At 31.1% G+C, this 18,024-nt stretch overlaps 1 protein-coding gene across 1 annotated transcript in view; it reads left to right on the forward strand.

Annotated features, from left to right (window-relative positions):
* Positions 1-18,024, forward strand: part of LOC127702819 (carcinoembryonic antigen-related cell adhesion molecule 1-like) — a 146,138-nt gene that overhangs the window by 20,040 nt on the left and 108,074 nt on the right. The gene's annotated exons all lie outside the window — the stretch shown is intronic.

The following is an 18,024-nucleotide window of genomic DNA, read 5'->3' on the forward strand; positions in this document are numbered from 1 at the left end:
ATACCGAAATTACAGCTCGGAAAGACATTAATATTCAGAAGTTCTCTCAGTTTGATTGACACTTTTATTTACGTTATTTACATCATACTAGATTGCTCGTCCTGAATATGCATGAAATATTTGCCACTGGACGTTAAGCAACCACCAATCAATCAATCAATCATACTAGATTGGACACATTCCGTACAGTTACGAGAAGGATTCCGGATAAAAAAGACAAAGGATCGGACTTATATGTTGACAGTTAAGTTGACATTTCTATTTGTGTAATATTTCTTGTAAACTTGTGTATAATAAATCTTGTTATATTTTATTATTGATTTGTGTCTTTTGTTGGCTACAATTTAAAGGTGATTTCTGGCCGTAACACTACGGGATTGTCTGTTTTGTTTGTTCTTATTTTTTAAAAGTTTAATAACATCCTTTGATACAGTGGTTCGCCTGTTTGTCCTACATATATAAGTTTTTCGCATTTTGTACAAGGTGAAATCGGATGCATAACAAAAAAATATTTTTGTAGCTTAAACTACGCAAAGTTGGAGTAAAAGTTTAACATATTTATTGATGTTCATTAAAAAAAATATTTTTGTAGCCTAAACTACATAAAGTTGGAGTAAAAGTTTAACATATTTATTGATGTTCTATAAATTGTATTTCAAGATTATTGTTTTTAATTTGCTTTTAAATGTTTTCTCGTCTCTCTCATTGAGTCCATCAGGTTCAAAAGTTCGTAACTGGTGCATCCAACATCTCTCTCTGTTTTGTCTTCCTTGTGTGTCCCAATTTTGGTTGTTCTCAATGAGTTGAAATGTGACGTTTTCAAAATCATGCCCTTCTCTTAAAAGATGTCTTGTGATTGGGCAGTAACAAAACAAGTATGTTCTAACGTGTGGAACTTGCAAGTTGCAATATGTTGGTGAAACAGAAACACCATTTAACATCCGACTGAATAACCATTTGTCATTTTATACAAAAGAAAGACACTGCCCAATTACAAGACATCTTTCAAGAGAATGGCATGATTTTGAAAACGTCACATTTCAAATCATTAAGAAAAACCAAAATTGGGACACACATGGAAGACAAGAGAGAGAGAGAGATTTGGATGCACCAGTAACGAACTTTTGAACCTGATGGACTCAATGAGAGAGACGAGAAAAAATATTTTAAAACAAATGAAAACAATAATCTTGAAATTTGTACAATTTATAGAACATCAATGAATATGTTAAACATTTACTCCAACTTTTTGTAGTTTAGGCTACAAAAATATTTATTTTTATGGAACATCAATAAATATGTTAAACTTTTACTCCAACTTTGTGTAGTTTAAGCTACAAAAAATTTTTTTTGTCATGCATCCGATTTCACCTTGATAGATACACACGCCTGATGAAGCTAGTTTGTCACGCGAAATCTTGCGTATTTCTATTTAAAATATAATAGAACTTTTTAATGTATCAATTAGCGTGTTTAAGTTATATTCTTAGACATTTAAATAATTTTAATTCAGTAACTGTATCAGTTTATTTTCACAAGCTGATCCACGCCTAAATAGATTGGATGTTGATTGTTGCTATTTTTAGACATTGTATATATATATATATATATATATATATATATATATATATATATATATATACAACTCGTCTAAACATCAGCCCAACAATGTTAGATCTGTAAATTTGCTTTCGCAAATTTTTTGTTCTTCCCTCGCCGGGATTCGAACTCATGCTACTGAGATATCGTGACACTGTATCCGACGCGCTAGACCACACGACCACCTAGGCTTCACAAAAATAATAAAGCTTTCGGTGGCCGGGTGTTACCTTTCCTCGTCAGTTTTAATCTAACGACGTAATACAGTACATGATATATAAGGCATGAAGATGGAATTGTTACAGATCAGCTGAAATATCTATTGTAAAGGATCCTACAAATTAATGCAAGATACAGTCACAGAAATAATTATATTTATAAGTACGTCTAAACCAGTGACAACTCTACAAAAGATTTATCCATCGGATCACCAGCAGTGATGGTGATACATGGCTGTGTACATTTTGTATATTAAACTCGTCTAAACATCAGCCCAACAATGTTAGATCTGTAAATTTGCTTTCGCAAATTTATATTCATATGTTTACGTCAGACTGCATCACTGCAAACCGCAATTTAAAAGTAAAAGATCGAGGAAATGAGTATGATTCCACTGAAATGTATGGACAGCAATTAGTTATATATCAAAACTATAGTATAAATGTAATGATAATACCAAAAAAAGTATTTTTTCTGACAAAAGATAAAACTACAAAACCACCATTCTATCATCAAAACAATAACTTGGACAGTGCATACCAGATAGATTACAACAAGTTACAAATACACATGCAGCATAATGATGTCTAGATAAATATTAAAGTGATTTAAGTTCAAAATGTTTCTTCCTTATATTGCTCCGTTTTAAAGCGGATTAATAAAATGAGAATGGAAAACACGTTTACCTAATTTTAATATTAAGTTTTATGTGAACGTCTTTTCTCATCAACTGTTGCATTGTGGCAACCATATCGAATCAATAACTTGTTTTACGAATGCTTAATGCATGTTTTCAAGCGCATAATGGCAAATTTTAAATATGTGTTAAGAAATATACATCAGAGCTTCATGAAATCTGGTACGAAACTTTTTGTTGGCAGATTATACCGTTTATTGTGTATTTGCAACCTTCGCTTATAAATTCCTATTACAGGATTAAGATCAATGGGTAATACCTAAACGTCCATCTTTTTTATAATATTTGCTAAAAACAATGCAAACAACAGTACAACTGTGATCATCTCTTTTGTAACCAGTAGTAGTTTGTAAGATACGAGCTTCAATGTTGAGTTGCCCCAAAGTGTGACTGGTAATAGAGATATGGTCACTTTGATCTAGCTCTTCTTCTGACCGGCAGTAAAACCCTTGCGGAAGTGCTGCGTCTGTTTTGATGTGTGAGATGAGCCACGTCACGTCAAGATGCGGACATTTAATCCGATGCCTCGTGTAAAGACTGTGCCATGCTTTGAGCACGTTTACAAACTCTTGCAACAACTCTTTCAGTAGTGTGTAAGTGGCCTGTTGTAATGCAAAATGTCTGTCCCCATCCAATATACCCTCATTTTCTAGTGTAGCGAACGTGGCTATGTTTGTACTTGGCTTATATTGCCAATTTTGAGAACACCTAAATATGCGAACAGATATCGCCGCATAAATAGAAAGTACAAAACAACGATATTGATGTGAACGTGTAAATAATCTTTTGATGATGAGAGATGTATGTTCCCACTCAAAATAATCCCAGTGAGAAATCTAGTGAAACAGAACAAAAGAAAATTACCTCTTCTTATGATAGAGTCCGGAAAATCAATAATAAAACGATGCACGTGACGACACCGATCAAAAGTTATTTTTAAATAAAAATTGTACATTTTAAAGAAAGTATTAGTTAAACTGTGTAATTAGAAATATTCATGCAAATACACGATGTTTTATGTTCAGTATTTATCGAGATAATTGCATTTGAAGCTTGTGAAACTGAAATCTACAAAATGCCAATCTTTGCTGCATATTGATAAAACAATAATTGGAAAAAATCATGTACATACAAAATTTAAAGATCTTTCGGGTCACCAATGTTTGAAGTGTTCCACAAAGTCCTTAGCATGTTACAATTTCCAAAAATATACTTATTTTCCACATTCTAAGTTTTCGAGTACACCGGTCTGCTCTTGTCACATGAACATTCAATATAGAAATATTGTCTTTTCATGGATATAACAATATAAAAATCTGTCTTTGTAGGTTAAAAGATTAAAGATAAATATTCTTATAAAATAGGCTTCTTTTTAATATTTTTTATACAATTTTTAAGAAAAGGTCGTCTCGATTTTTGTATATGCGGTCTTCTCGATCTATTCACATTCAATGTTTACATCGGGAAAAGGTCCGATTGAATTTGCTTAGTAACTTAATTTCAAAAGTGCCAATCTTTGCTGCATATCATTCAATTCCTTTGGAATTTTTTCCCTGACTTTCTCTGATCTAGCTGCATATATATACGGATAATTAGGATGTTCGAGAGAGGCATACAGATAGTAAAAAAATAAATTGAAGTTGGTATTCCAGGCTTTTATTTACATACCAACATTTTAAACCAATTTTACATCAAGCTCTTTTAGTCTGCTGTACTCGTCGTTTTCTATTTAAGGAGGGAAATGATAACATTAAATGGAAGTTTTGTTGTTATTTCAACTTATTTCTATTTTCACTATTTACCAGAACGTTTTCCCGTGAATTTATAATTGATAGCGTCCTTGCTAAAATGGGTAAACATTGAAAAGATCTAGTTTTCAGTGTTTACAGGGGAGGATATATTTTGTCACTAGATTTTCCATTGGATCCCGTGTATACAATGTGCAAGTTTATCATAGTTTTCGGCTGAAAATTATCAGAGAACAAAAACAAAGCACTATATAATACGTTAAGGGCAAACGATACAGTTACAGGGGAGATAATGACGTCGCAAACGTAAAATGTGATGTTTCACGACTTCAAACTGTGACATTTATGAAACAAATTCATATTTTGACTCATTTTAAACTTGAAAAAGAAACATGGACCACTCTTTTTTAAATGACATTTAGATTAGTTGTGTTTGTGAAGATTATTTGTACCAATTGATATTAACAAATCACCTATGAATTATTTCTCTTTATTATATATATATACGACAAGAACATTTGAGAAAAATGCATTATTTTTGAAGTGTCATACAAATTAAGACCACATTTATATCAAGAAGATATTAAATTTTTTTTTACAAAAATCAGCTAGTGTTTATCTTTTGAAACACAAAAGTTAGGTACGTTTGTCCAAAGGATAGATATGTCCAAAAATATAAAATTTTTAGTAAATGTCTAGAAATTCGACCCCATCAATCACTAAAAATAGCACACGAAGGTATATCGTTGTTTGTAAATGAATTGGTTAGGTGAACAATAACTTGTATATGTTATAGTGAATTTGTGAAATCAGGGATACTTTTCATAATTTCCTAATATCTGAAATGTATTCTTCATAACATAGATTGAACAGCGGTATACTACTGTTGCCTTTATTTATAGACCCTTAATTTTTATAATACATTTCTTCAATGTACATTACTGGTTTACACTGTTTTTAAGTATCTATGAATAAAAGGCATATATATATATTTATATATACAGATATAAAAAAAACTGCAATTTACTTATTTTTGCATAATTAGTTTTTGTGACATCTGCTGTTAAATAATTGCTCTGCTTTTCGACAGGCACACCTGTATTTTACATATCAACATTGATGAACTTCATACCATGAGATTATCCATAATATTAAACACAGTTCATGTTTCATTTGATTTTGATCTAAAGAGTGAAAGAAAATATAGAACATTATACATCCATGTGAAATAGCATGGATGTATATCACAGTCTCATAGTATGACCTCGGCAAGTGATGTATGACAAAATGGTCAAAGTGAATTATTTTTTACCTGATTACCTAACAGTTGAAATGCAAGTCTGATACGAAATACTTTTGAACATACTATCTGTTTTTATTTTCTTGACTTTTTATGTGTACCACATTTTATAAATCAAGACATTAATATATTCTCGTCTTGATATGCATTTAATAATTGCAACTGGAAGACATGTCCTGAACCAATCAATTTCTTACTCCTTGCATGTGTTTTTTTTCTCCTTTTACAAAGGTAATCAATTCAATGTACTGCTTTTTTTTTTATTTAAAAAAATGGAATTAATTTCTTCTATACTTTGAAACACTAATTATCAAATATCATTCGAACAAGGTAGTATTTTGAGCTAAATTATTCTTTATGTGGATCCTTAGCAATATGTTCAACACTTTCCCCATTGTTCCCTGTTTTCTTATGTTGCATTTTTGTTTTCCCATTTCCTCATATTTTTCCAGTTCCCATATATGCATTTCAGTTTGCCGTCAGTTATTTGAAAAAATTGCTGACCACGCATTATCCAAATGAGACAAATTTACTCAAACTTATTCCGTGATACTGCTGTAAGCTTTTGTCTTTTTTCAATGAATTATTTAAACATCAGTATTGATTATTTTACATATACAATGAATTAAATCAGTGAATCTGTAAAATAAATCTTTATTATTTCAGTGATTTTGTAAAAGTCGTAGACAAAACGAGTTAAGTGAAACTCCTTAAATTTCCGGGATTTTACAAAATCCCTGATTTCACAAATACACTGCAATATGCAAATTTTCGTCAAACAATTACCGTTAGAACAAAAATGCATCTTATGGCCTGCAGGTCACATAATTCCTCATGAAGCTTAAACATTTTCCAAGTCTCGTATATCTTTTTAAATACAGTGTAATTTGTTCTCATATTGATATCAGACCTGAAATAAATACACTGCATAATAATGTCATCATCCAGCTCTAATTAAGAACATATTGTTTGTAGATGGCCCTAGCCATGTCAACATTTCTCCATCAACTCAGGAATATAATGTAACAGAGACAACAGGAAGTGTTGGTCCTATTAAATGTTCAGCGGATTGTAAACCTGAGTGTGCGATGATATGGAGTGGGTCAAATGTCCCTACTGGTACTACATCTGTACTGAATATAAAACACTTTGAAAGGAATCAGACAGGAAGCTATCAATGTTCTGGTACAAATGCCATTGGTAGTCTGAAATCGGTAACAATATTTGTTAATGTTCATTGTGAGTATTAAACGTTTGATATTACGATAAAACTACTATTAACAAATCTGTAATAACATATAACACAATAAAACACGCGTAAAACATAACGTGACATATAAACATACGAAAGCATTGAAGATATTAGTTGTAAAGTATTCATGCAGTTCAATCAATAACCATAATTCCATGGTCTAGATGGATGAAGTCCTAAAATATACAGCAAGATAACTTTTGATTTGGTCAAATCTAGCCTGCGATTGCTCCGACTGATTAATAACTGCCGAAGATCTTAACTTTAAACAGGTCAACTACCAAATTTAACTTCGAAACCAGAACAGCAGTGAGTAAACTTTGACTTTGACAATCCGATTGAACTAGACTGGTTTTAAAGTTAACTTGTTGCGGTCTTTTCACATTAATTAACTTATGATAAGGAACGCTTTTCATTAATAGATACATATTTTGAAACGTCTTTGTTTCTTAATATGGATAATAGAGTACACATACAACTTTGATTTGAATACAAATATCTCTGCGATGTGCAAGTCTCATAGAAAACCATGCGGAATAGTCCGAAAGTATTATTTTCAAAATTAAATGAAATCCTTACCAGACAGTACATATGGATAGGTAAAATTTAAACACAAAATATTTTTCTAAAATTTTATTAGAAAAATAAATTATAAGGAGGTGAAACTTTATAAGTCATTTTACATATGCAAACATAAAAAAAAACAATTTTCACCATTTCTGACCTAAGATATTTCTTTACCAGTAAGAATGATACATTTGTATATTGATATTTGCAGAAGAACTACATTTAATGATCCATACCATAAAGTTCTGTTTTTTTTCTAATCTAGAACAACATTCTGACAAAATAAATTTAAAACATCTATATAATTGCACTTTGCTCATAGAGCTAAATTGGCATAAAATAAGACAAGTGTATCTTCATAAATGACGAAAATAAATCAAAACTAACAGACTTTCAATAAACCTTAACCATTTTCTTACAACATATCAAAAATTCCATCTTGGACAAAAAATCATGAGTTAAAGGAAAATTTTGCAAAATGTGTGTACATTGTACTTACACGATTTTCGTCAAATTAGCATTATAATCTGTGTAATCTGTAACATTCATATACTTTATACATATACTTCTTTCAAATTGCTAAGATGTTAGATTTCTTGTTGAAAAGGGGGATAAAGTTGGTTAAATAATAGTTCCTTGAAAACTTTGATGAAAGGAGAATGAACGATAAGGACCATTTAAGGTCATTTTTCCTTGTTTTGGACAGGCAAAAAAAAAAGAGCACATGTGAGAACAAATTACATAATTTACGATAATGTTTGTTTATATATATTATACATTTCATGTTAATATTAAGTGATTGTTTAATATTTCCACTCTCAAACATGATTGAAATAATGATTACACATTTTTTTAGAAAAATCAGAGTTTTTATATAATCAATTTTGCTAATTTGGACTTTAAAATCTCTGTAAATAGTCAATATATTCAAAAGATATTATGGTTCCCATTTTGCACATACTTAACAATTATTCTTTAGCTGAAATATATATCGAATTTGAAACACTACATTTCAGTAAGCCAGAAATGGCCCTTAGAGCACCCCCTCCTTTGATGAAAGTATGAGTAAAATATATACAAAAAAGGGCGAGTCTCGTTATTAGAATATAAGACATCACATAATGGTACTGAAATGTATGAAAGTCTTTTTGAAAAAAGGATAATTTAATCAAAATGGACCGTTATACAATGCTTAAATCAATGCTATGGTGTACTGTTAACAAGCTTTACTCAAGACACCAAAATTACTAAATTATTTTGTATGGGGTATTTTGTGACAACTTGCTGTATAGTAGTTTTTTCTCGAATATGAAAGGGCGTACAAATAATCTAAGAAGTTTCTTTTCCTGTATTTATATACGTAGGTTATATAGCATTGAAATTTATATTGTAATAGAAACTGACAAATTCTTACTCAAACTCAAATACCCCACATCCCCGCATTGTTAATTTGTCACGTGGCAAACAAAATCTGACTTTATGCACATCTTCATGATATGTTAAAATTGTCATGAAATTCTGTCACAATGACAAACTGTTGCAGGCCACAAATTCAAAGGTTCAATTCCAAGCAAAAAACATTGAATCCTAGTTTCCTATCAATATGCATAGCTATATTGTTTGTCCTTATTATCTAAATATCTACAAAGTTAAATCAAATTATTTTGTGTGGTCTCAGAAGAGTTGATATGATAAACTGCAGTAGTTTATCATGGCCAACATTCTAAGTTCAAAGGGGCATAACTCCTAGAAAAAGACATTGAATCATAATTTCCTGTAGTTTGTATTTATTATTCATGAAGGTCTGTTGTATGGTGCCAGATGAATTGTGCTAACAAGAACAGGACTGTCGGCCGAACGGACCAAAAATATTTTACCCATTCAATTTCTTTCGTACGGTATTATAGCGTGACTATATTATAATGATAACTTTATATTATTTTTGGTCAGATGAAGTTTAAAGATATGTGACACTACATGTTAACATCCTTGTATACTTCATCATTTTCATGATATGCATTTGCTACTATAATCGCAACAGCTTTATAAAAATTTTCAGCTTGTTCCACATTTTTTTCAATTTCTCTCAATTCAATAGATTAAACAACAGCACTATTATCAGTTATATAATTTGAACTTACAGAACCTGATTTTTGTTTAGTCTCTAGTGATACAAAGTAACTTTTAATTTGAGTAGGATTCAGCCATTCCTCCATCTTAAACATTCTTTTTCCATTTGATCGCATGGTTTTATCAGTTCAACGGGCAGCGCAAAATAATTTGGACGTTTCCCAGATTTCTCACAATCAAAACATATCTCATTAAAATATGTTTAAACTTTTGGTGAACACCGAATATTTGTCCCTTTGCCATTTAGGACCCACCCCTAATTCTTTATAGTATCTCTTGTATCTGACTGCCTAGCTGCACTCACTGTTTGAATCAAATTTATTTGTGTATCATGAACAGATTCAGACACAGAATAGACATTATTTATTTTGTAAAAATATTTCCTTTCTCTATTGGAACTGTACACGTATACCTAACAACAAATTTATTTTCATTTACCTGTGTTTTAAATAATTGAAAATGGCTGATATTTTTGTTCGAGCACTTTGTTTTTCTTAAATTGTTTAACATTTCATACCGATATAACATGTTACCTTTATTATTCTTCCCATAGTTTATTTATTTTGTATTTGCATTGTATCATAGGTCAAATTTATGTGTTCATTGTATGTTCATTGGTGTTAATATGTCCTTTGATTGAGTTAAGCTATTTCTGTTGTTATTTAATAGTGTGTCTTTCTATGTTGTGATGTTACACTATTGTTTCAGAAAAAGAGTGAAGGTTTGGTACCATTAAAACGTTTAAACATGGCATTTGTTTGCACCTGTCCTAAGTCAGGAATCTGATGTTCAGTAGTTATCGTTTGTTGATGTGGTTCATAAGTGTTTCTCGTTTCTCGTTTTTTTATATAGATTAGACCGTTGGTTTTCCCGTTTGAATGGTTTTACACTAGTAATTTTTGGGGCCCTTTATAGCTTACTGTTCGGTGAGAGCCAAGGCTCCGTGTTGAAGACCGTCCTTTAATCTATAATGGTTTACTTTTTTAAATTTTGACTTGGATGGAGAGTTGTCTCATTGGCACTCATACCATATCTTCGTTTATCTACTATAGAAGCATATACTTCAACTGCAGTATCTAATCAAGATTTGTTTGTTCTATATGGATGATTTCCAACAAAGATATGCTTTTCTAAATTTTTTGCTCTACAACAGAAAACGTTTACATTTTGCCTGTCACATGCACTGGTTGTTTAACTTTTGGAATAGTTGATGGTTCATTTGCTGAGTGCTGTCTTAGGATATGAAACCTTCCGGCTGTTTTACTACCAGTAAAGGGATCATGGACCTAAAACATCAAATATATATGTATTGTCAAATATTCGATGAACAAAACATATCATATATAACAAACATTCTGAGTGTATTTTTAGGAAATAGCCACATTACAAGGTCCCCTACGTATCAGCCACAGTGTAAAACTCAAACTTGCTTTGTAACTTACCATTATACATATAAGTTGATAAACTCTAAAAAATATTTATAAGAAGTCTAACAGAAAAAAAGCAGCAAAACTGTTGTGTGACTGACAGCTAAACTGACAGATAGATGGACTATGTTTCTAGAATAACAGAAGAGGCTTATCCTACCAGTGCATCTTGTCCACGCTCTCGGTATATATATGCAATGGTAATGAAAGTTGCTAGGCCAATCATTCAGTAAGATTGACGTTTAGATACTAGAAATGGTTACATGGACAAGTTTTTTTTCAAGATGAAAAGAGTCCATCATTCGGAGGTTGAGGCGAGTATTCAAATGTACTTTCTATGATCATCACTTAAGATATAGTTTTTTTTATGTTTGGACTATGAATGCGGGCTCATAAATGTTCTATGTGATGATCATTTATGGCAAACCGTATTACTATTTATTTTTACTTCAAGATATCTCATATAATATATAAAATATCTTATATAATCTAGTTTCTATAATATATCTTATATAATTCATAAGATACCTATAAAGACCATTATATCTAGCTCTAAACCCATTTTTAATCCACCATTTTCTACATAAGAAAATGCCTGCACCAAGTCAGGAATATGACAGTTGTGATCCATTCGTTTGATGTGTTTGAGCTTTTGATTTTGCCATTTGCTTTTGGACGTTCCGTCTTGAATTTTCCTCGGAGTTCGGTATTTGTGTTATGTTACTTTTTTTTATATGCGATATCTTATAAAAGATGTCCTATAAAGTTTATAAGATATCTGATAAACTAGATTACATAAGATATCTTATAAACTAGATTACATCAGATATCTTATAAACTAGATTACATAAGATATCTTATAACCTAGATTACATAAGAAGCTTAAAAGTTTCACACAGTGTCAACATGCAGCATTATCACTTTCAAGATTAATTTCTTCCAAAGACTGATTATTACACTTGAGTTGTTTCAGCAAATGAAGCAAATCATTTGCAATAGAAAACCACCTATGTGTCCGTTTTCAAGTATGTCAATGTTACAGTTGATATCTAACTCATCTGATGATGCTGACCTTGTAACTGAATATGAAATGTGCCAACTTAGACCTTTTTTTCCTGAAAAATTCTGAATGAGTCTCACGAAATTGTTCAGGCAAAAAAATTATTGCCCAATCCATAATGATCAAACTCTGATTAGATGCTAAATTCTTCAAAATATCATTTCTAGCAGCATCGTGATGCACAGTTCTTAATAGGTGCATTTTCCATTCCAATAAATTATGTGTTGCACTTGTAAGATCAAAGTCAATATCATATTGTACTTGTTCGTTAACTTGAACTTTAGAAAGCTTTGTTGTAATAAGGTCAAGAACATTGTCAACGAGACAGCATTTATCACAATTAGAATCATGCTGATGTTCATAACTAGAAGCAAAGCTAAAATTGAGGGGTCACTGAAAGCATATGTAGTGCACTGATCTGCACAACCATCTAATTTATATAAATGCAGTTTGTACTCAAATTAAAAAAAAAAATGGTTAATTACATGCAAACTGTCTTTCAATTTTCCACACTTTCATGACTTATTCCAAAGGTCTCAAGTTTTGTCACCAGTTTAAGAAGTGTGTCAATTGCTCCCATTCCACCAGCAGTTGTGTTGTCAAGTCCTTGTAAAGCTTTTCGTTTAGATGCTGCACATACTTTGAGAATTCTGTACACTATTGGTTTGCTTTATGATTCAAAGAAACTTTGTTCACAATAATTGTGTAGTTAACTTATAATTCTTGCAGCTATTACACTTCTAATTACTCTAGGAATTTCCATTTTTTTTTTCATTAGTTGATAAATTTAACATAGTTTGTCCAAAACCAATAACAGTCGAGTATAATAAATTCATAACGATTTCAAGGAAATGTGTAACTATTGGATTTGTTAATTTAGTTCGATAAATTTTGGGTGGATTTACAAGGTGTCCTGCCCCAATAACTAATGAATGTTTTCAAGCACCATCAATTTTTGCCACAGATAAGCCAGGGATCAATTTTTGAAGTTATAGTTTGGTAAAACTGTTATCAATCGAGTTACTAGCATTATGGAAAGCATCAATTATGCATCTAATAGTGGAATCAATAGTAACCTCTTTTTGCTGTAAATTATATTGATATAAATTGTTATTGTACTTTTTATATAATACCACACCCCCTTGTCCAGGTGCATCTAACATTTAAAATTGACCTTATTGACTCCTGTGTCCTTTTCAAATATAATGATCTTGAACTGTTCCTAAGTGGTTTTGACAATTGGCAATTAAGAGCCAATTTGCCAGGAAACCATGCAATAGACTCCAAATGCAATGTTATATTGACCTGCAATTTTGCATAACTGATAACTGATACCTTTATAGCAGCTACTGTCTGTGCAACATATTCAAAAAAAGTATTCAATGTTATTCTTCCATATGGAGCGCCATCTATAAATAGTCATTTATGTCCAAAATAAAGTTGAACATTAGCCAATTTCAGCAGTTTTAGCTGACAAATACCAGTGTTTATCAACATGTAACTGTTTTATTGGTAATAATATGTTGTAAAACGATTTATAACTGTAAAAATATGTTACCACCGAGGTTAATTTTTTTTCCTATATTTGCTCATTCTGGTCCAAATATCAGAAGTTTTATGAAACTGCTAAAATGGCAAAAGTTGCTTATTTTCAAAAGTCTATATTCTCTAAAGTAGCAAAAATATTTTAATGCCATTTGTTTTTTCTTAAACCCTTATTTCTCTTATTTGAACCCGTCAATAGTTCCCCTTTAGGGCCACAGTTTGTAGACAATTAACATATGATGCAAAACTAAAATATCTAATTAGTATCTCATACAACTTTCACATTAAACCTTTTAGTGGTTGCGAAGGAGTTGTGAACCGCATGTAGTTACACTACACCACTGCTGATTTTCTCCTTTTTGGGTTAAAAGTTTTTTCCAAAAACCCTCAATAGATAAAAACAAAAACAAACATATGGTGCAAAATTTCACAACCCTCACAAGACATATCATTAGTTTGGTTTAAATCCATTCTGTACTTTGGAAGGACTAAAAGAATGAAGATATATTACATACAAACAGACAAACAGACATACCAACATTATGAATATATCCCCCATCTAGCACTAGTATAGGTATGATAAGTCTCTTTACAAAAGGATCAAATGGATTCAGGATTCAGGACAGCCAATAATAACAGGTCAAGCTAGCCCTTATGGCCAGTTAAATATATAATTTGTTAAATGAAGAACGCTGAGGGGATATTGTTGGTTCACTGATATACTGATACGTGGAATGGAATAAAAAATCATCATTGTGACATATCGAGAAAATTGATCAAATCATCAATTACTATACCTAAATTAATAAAAGAACAGAGTTCAAATGTCCCCCGCGTTGCACATACTCTATCTGTTCAAGGGCAATAATTCGAGAAAAAAACATTTTCATAAATATTTTGGCCGAAATCAAGGCTCAAGAGCAAATGCAATGCAATTCCCAATATAATTAATGTTTCCAAGGGGCATAACTCTTTTAAAATATTTGATCGGCTTTTGTTGCTGTTCTTCATCTAAATGTCACAGTGATGCTTTCATCATGTACAAAAAGCACACAGAAAGTTCAAAATGACCCCTTAGCACTGTTTAACTTTAATTAGGCTTTCGCTGTCAGATTTTCATGTACATAAAATGACATGTATCAATCATTTTCATTTTATATTAATTAAAAATACATGTATCAAGGCAACTAATGCAGGAACATTAAAACACTTATGCAATGACGGTGCCCTTTTTTTTTTTGTAGTTACACTGTACTCTGTTAGCCACACGAATGAATGTAAAGTTTAAATGTCTATATGCTATCTGTATAATACTATATATTGCCAAGTCTGTATAAACAGTATGCACCGATATGTCATCAATGGACATTCTTCTTTGCAAATCTGACATCAACTACATTCAAATTCTCAATTTTAATTAATGACAACTTTGCTGGATCTCTAGATCTAGATCCAAGTTTGACAATTTTGGCAAATACACTGCATACTTGAGATGTGGTAACAACTCGTTAGAGTTAAATTTCTTTGTTCTATTCTCGTTCCTTAATACATTGTAGTTTCAAATTACTAAAGGTTTAATAAAAAATGGTCTTTATTTCTGTAGCACTTCATTTTACGTATATATCATGTAAAATACCTTTACCATACTACTAAAACATTTCAATGGCTTATAGAAACCGTTAAAGACCATCAGTATCAGCAATATCCAAATTAGTTGTCAAAACTGAATGTAGCAAAACTCATGAAAATCAGCTACACTTGTCTCAGCCCATACTAGTTTCACTTTGTTATACCTATTTTCTTTGTTGGCATATATATACATGCTTGTCTATTCATATCTGATATTCTAAGGAGTGAGGTTTTTGTATAAACCTTTACGCAATTTCGATCTTAATAAGCAAAGAATGGACCATCATCTGAATTATCATCAGTGTTGGTTATTACATATGCTCTTGGAAAATATTCTGTTTCTGCTGTTTCATCATATCATCCATTTAATTTATCTGTGTTATAAGTGTAATTAACAGATCCTAGTACGAATGTTTCTTCTAAATGGTATTTATACATGTTATACCTACAAACAAAAAAAGACGTAACCATATTTATTATTATAATCATAACATAGGCTAATATTGACAAAATGTTAAAAGAATAGTATTCTAGCTCAATACAATTTGTTTTCTCAAAAATGACGCGAGACATAGTGTTGTCTCAAACTGACTAAAAATTTGATTGATACTGCTCTTTATTTTAGAACAATACACGGTAACTACTAGTGGAGCACGACAAACTTACATTTTACATTTTACATTTCCTAAGTACCTGAGTACCTTTGTTTTACGATTCTATAATAAATTACAGTATCACATGTTACTGCTTTCTAGACAGTCTCCATGCTTCCAATGACAATTGTTATAAATCAATGTGATCATTCATAAAAAATATACAGATATTTGACAACCCAGATATAAAATTCATGAACGTGTGCTAGTTAAATTTATCAAGCTTATGTCACAATACTGAAAGGAACCTGCAAATAGCCAAAGTTAAAAAAAATCAAGAATTTGGCCCGCGAAGACAATACCTATTTTCATTGATGGCTACGAAGTTTTCTCCCTTTATCAATTGATGTTTCTAAAAGTTGGCACAAAGTAGGAGAATGAGGGAAACAAATCTAAGTTCATGCTCTATGGAAAATGAATTCAAATTCATGCAACCATTTATGTAAGAAGATTTTTTACAGATCATTGTGATATGAGGCTTGATACTATATACACAATAACACATGCTATATGTAGTTTAATACTTGCGACAAGAAACAATGAGAGGAAATAATACCAACCTGTAAATTCAAAATTGAATAAAAGAAAATGTATATTACAAATATATCTCAAAATGGATTATATTATTACTAATATCAACAATACAATTTGCCCCGTTAAAAACAAAACGCTATTTAAAGAGAACATAATGACTCAAAGGAGAAACATGAATGTATGCCACTGGGTTTTTTTTTTAAATTGATTTCAAAGGTTTTTATTTTTTTTGTTTTTTTATGTAATTTGCTATATGAAACACTCAATGGATGTGTGACCAAATTTTGGCATACATTCTTATGCATATAAAATAATTGTCCTAATTAGAAAAAAAAATTATCAGAACACAGCATACTTGTCAAGATTTTTAAAGGGGTGGGATTTCTTTAATATACATAAATATTGTCTAGAAATAGGAACCGACCTAGAAAAGAGTGAACACATTTACTGTCTATAACGCAGTACTTAATTGCCTTATCTCAATCATTCTGTAATGAAATTTCATCAAACTGTTATGTCTCATGAAGGCTCGTTTAATAGAGAAAATGATTTTCATCCTTTAAATTTAAAAAAAAATCATACAAACCCACAACAAATACCAATCTTTTTCTTATTGCATGTTATAGGGGATGGCTGTTCAATTTTATTTTTTTTTGGGGGGGGGGGGGGGGGGGGGGAGGATAATGTAAAAAAAAGGTTTAAAAAATAAATTATTTGTTGCAGAAGGTTTAGAAGAAAATAATTAATTTGCCTCATATTTTAGATCATTTCCCTTTACATGAAAATAATTTTCTAAATCAGCCTATGGCAAAACTAAATAATTTACCCCAAAACATTGTAAATTAATAATTGATCCAAAAATCTTCCAAGCTCAACCACATCCACCTTTTCCCAGTATACAAATAAATGGTCCCCAGGAATCTATCTATGTGTATGTGCATGGAGAGAGAGTGTAGTCTTACCTGTTCCTATGCTGATGAACTTTGTTCTGTCTACAACTTCTGGCCTTGTAGACTCTAAGAGAGGCATCTCTGTCTTTTGTTGTCTTGCTGGAAGCTGTATGTTCTAGGCAGCAACATTTCAGTTTACTTAAACGTCCTTCCAATAAATGCCAAAAATAGTCTCTGTGTTGCAGGCATATGTTTTACTGAAGCAATCTAGCATCAATATAAAAAATCCAGTGCGGTATTAAAATAAGTAAACTTTCTTGGTTCACTTTGACTTCTTTCCAGAATAGGTTTTGTGAGTGTGCAATTGTCATAATTCGGTTATTTTACACAAGAAATACCAGTAAATATGAGAAGCCACATGTGTTGTATTCAGGCAGACAACTTATGGTAACATTATGTTTTAATAACGGAGAGTGTAAATAAGGGGAGATAACTCATAGAATACATGTTACTGTTTTTTTTGTGTTCCTATTTCAGAGTTTTTGGCAATAATACATAAAAATAATGACATTATGTATGTAAAATGTGTCGTGCAGTAGTTTTATGTAGTTCAGGTCTAAGTTAATTCATAGCTTACATTGAGCATAGGTTTAATGGGTTTTAATTAGAATTTAAATCAGTAAGAATTTTATCAAAATATAGGAAAGTTAGATGCAAATTTCAATATCTTGCAATAATTTGCCAAAATCGGATTTTTTATATTTTTGACAATAC

This window comes from Mytilus californianus, unplaced genomic scaffold (genome assembly GCF_021869535.1).
Source record: "Mytilus californianus isolate M0D057914Y unplaced genomic scaffold, xbMytCali1.0.p SCAF_5, whole genome shotgun sequence".
Classification (NCBI taxonomy): domain Eukaryota; kingdom Metazoa; phylum Mollusca; class Bivalvia; order Mytilida; family Mytilidae; genus Mytilus; species Mytilus californianus.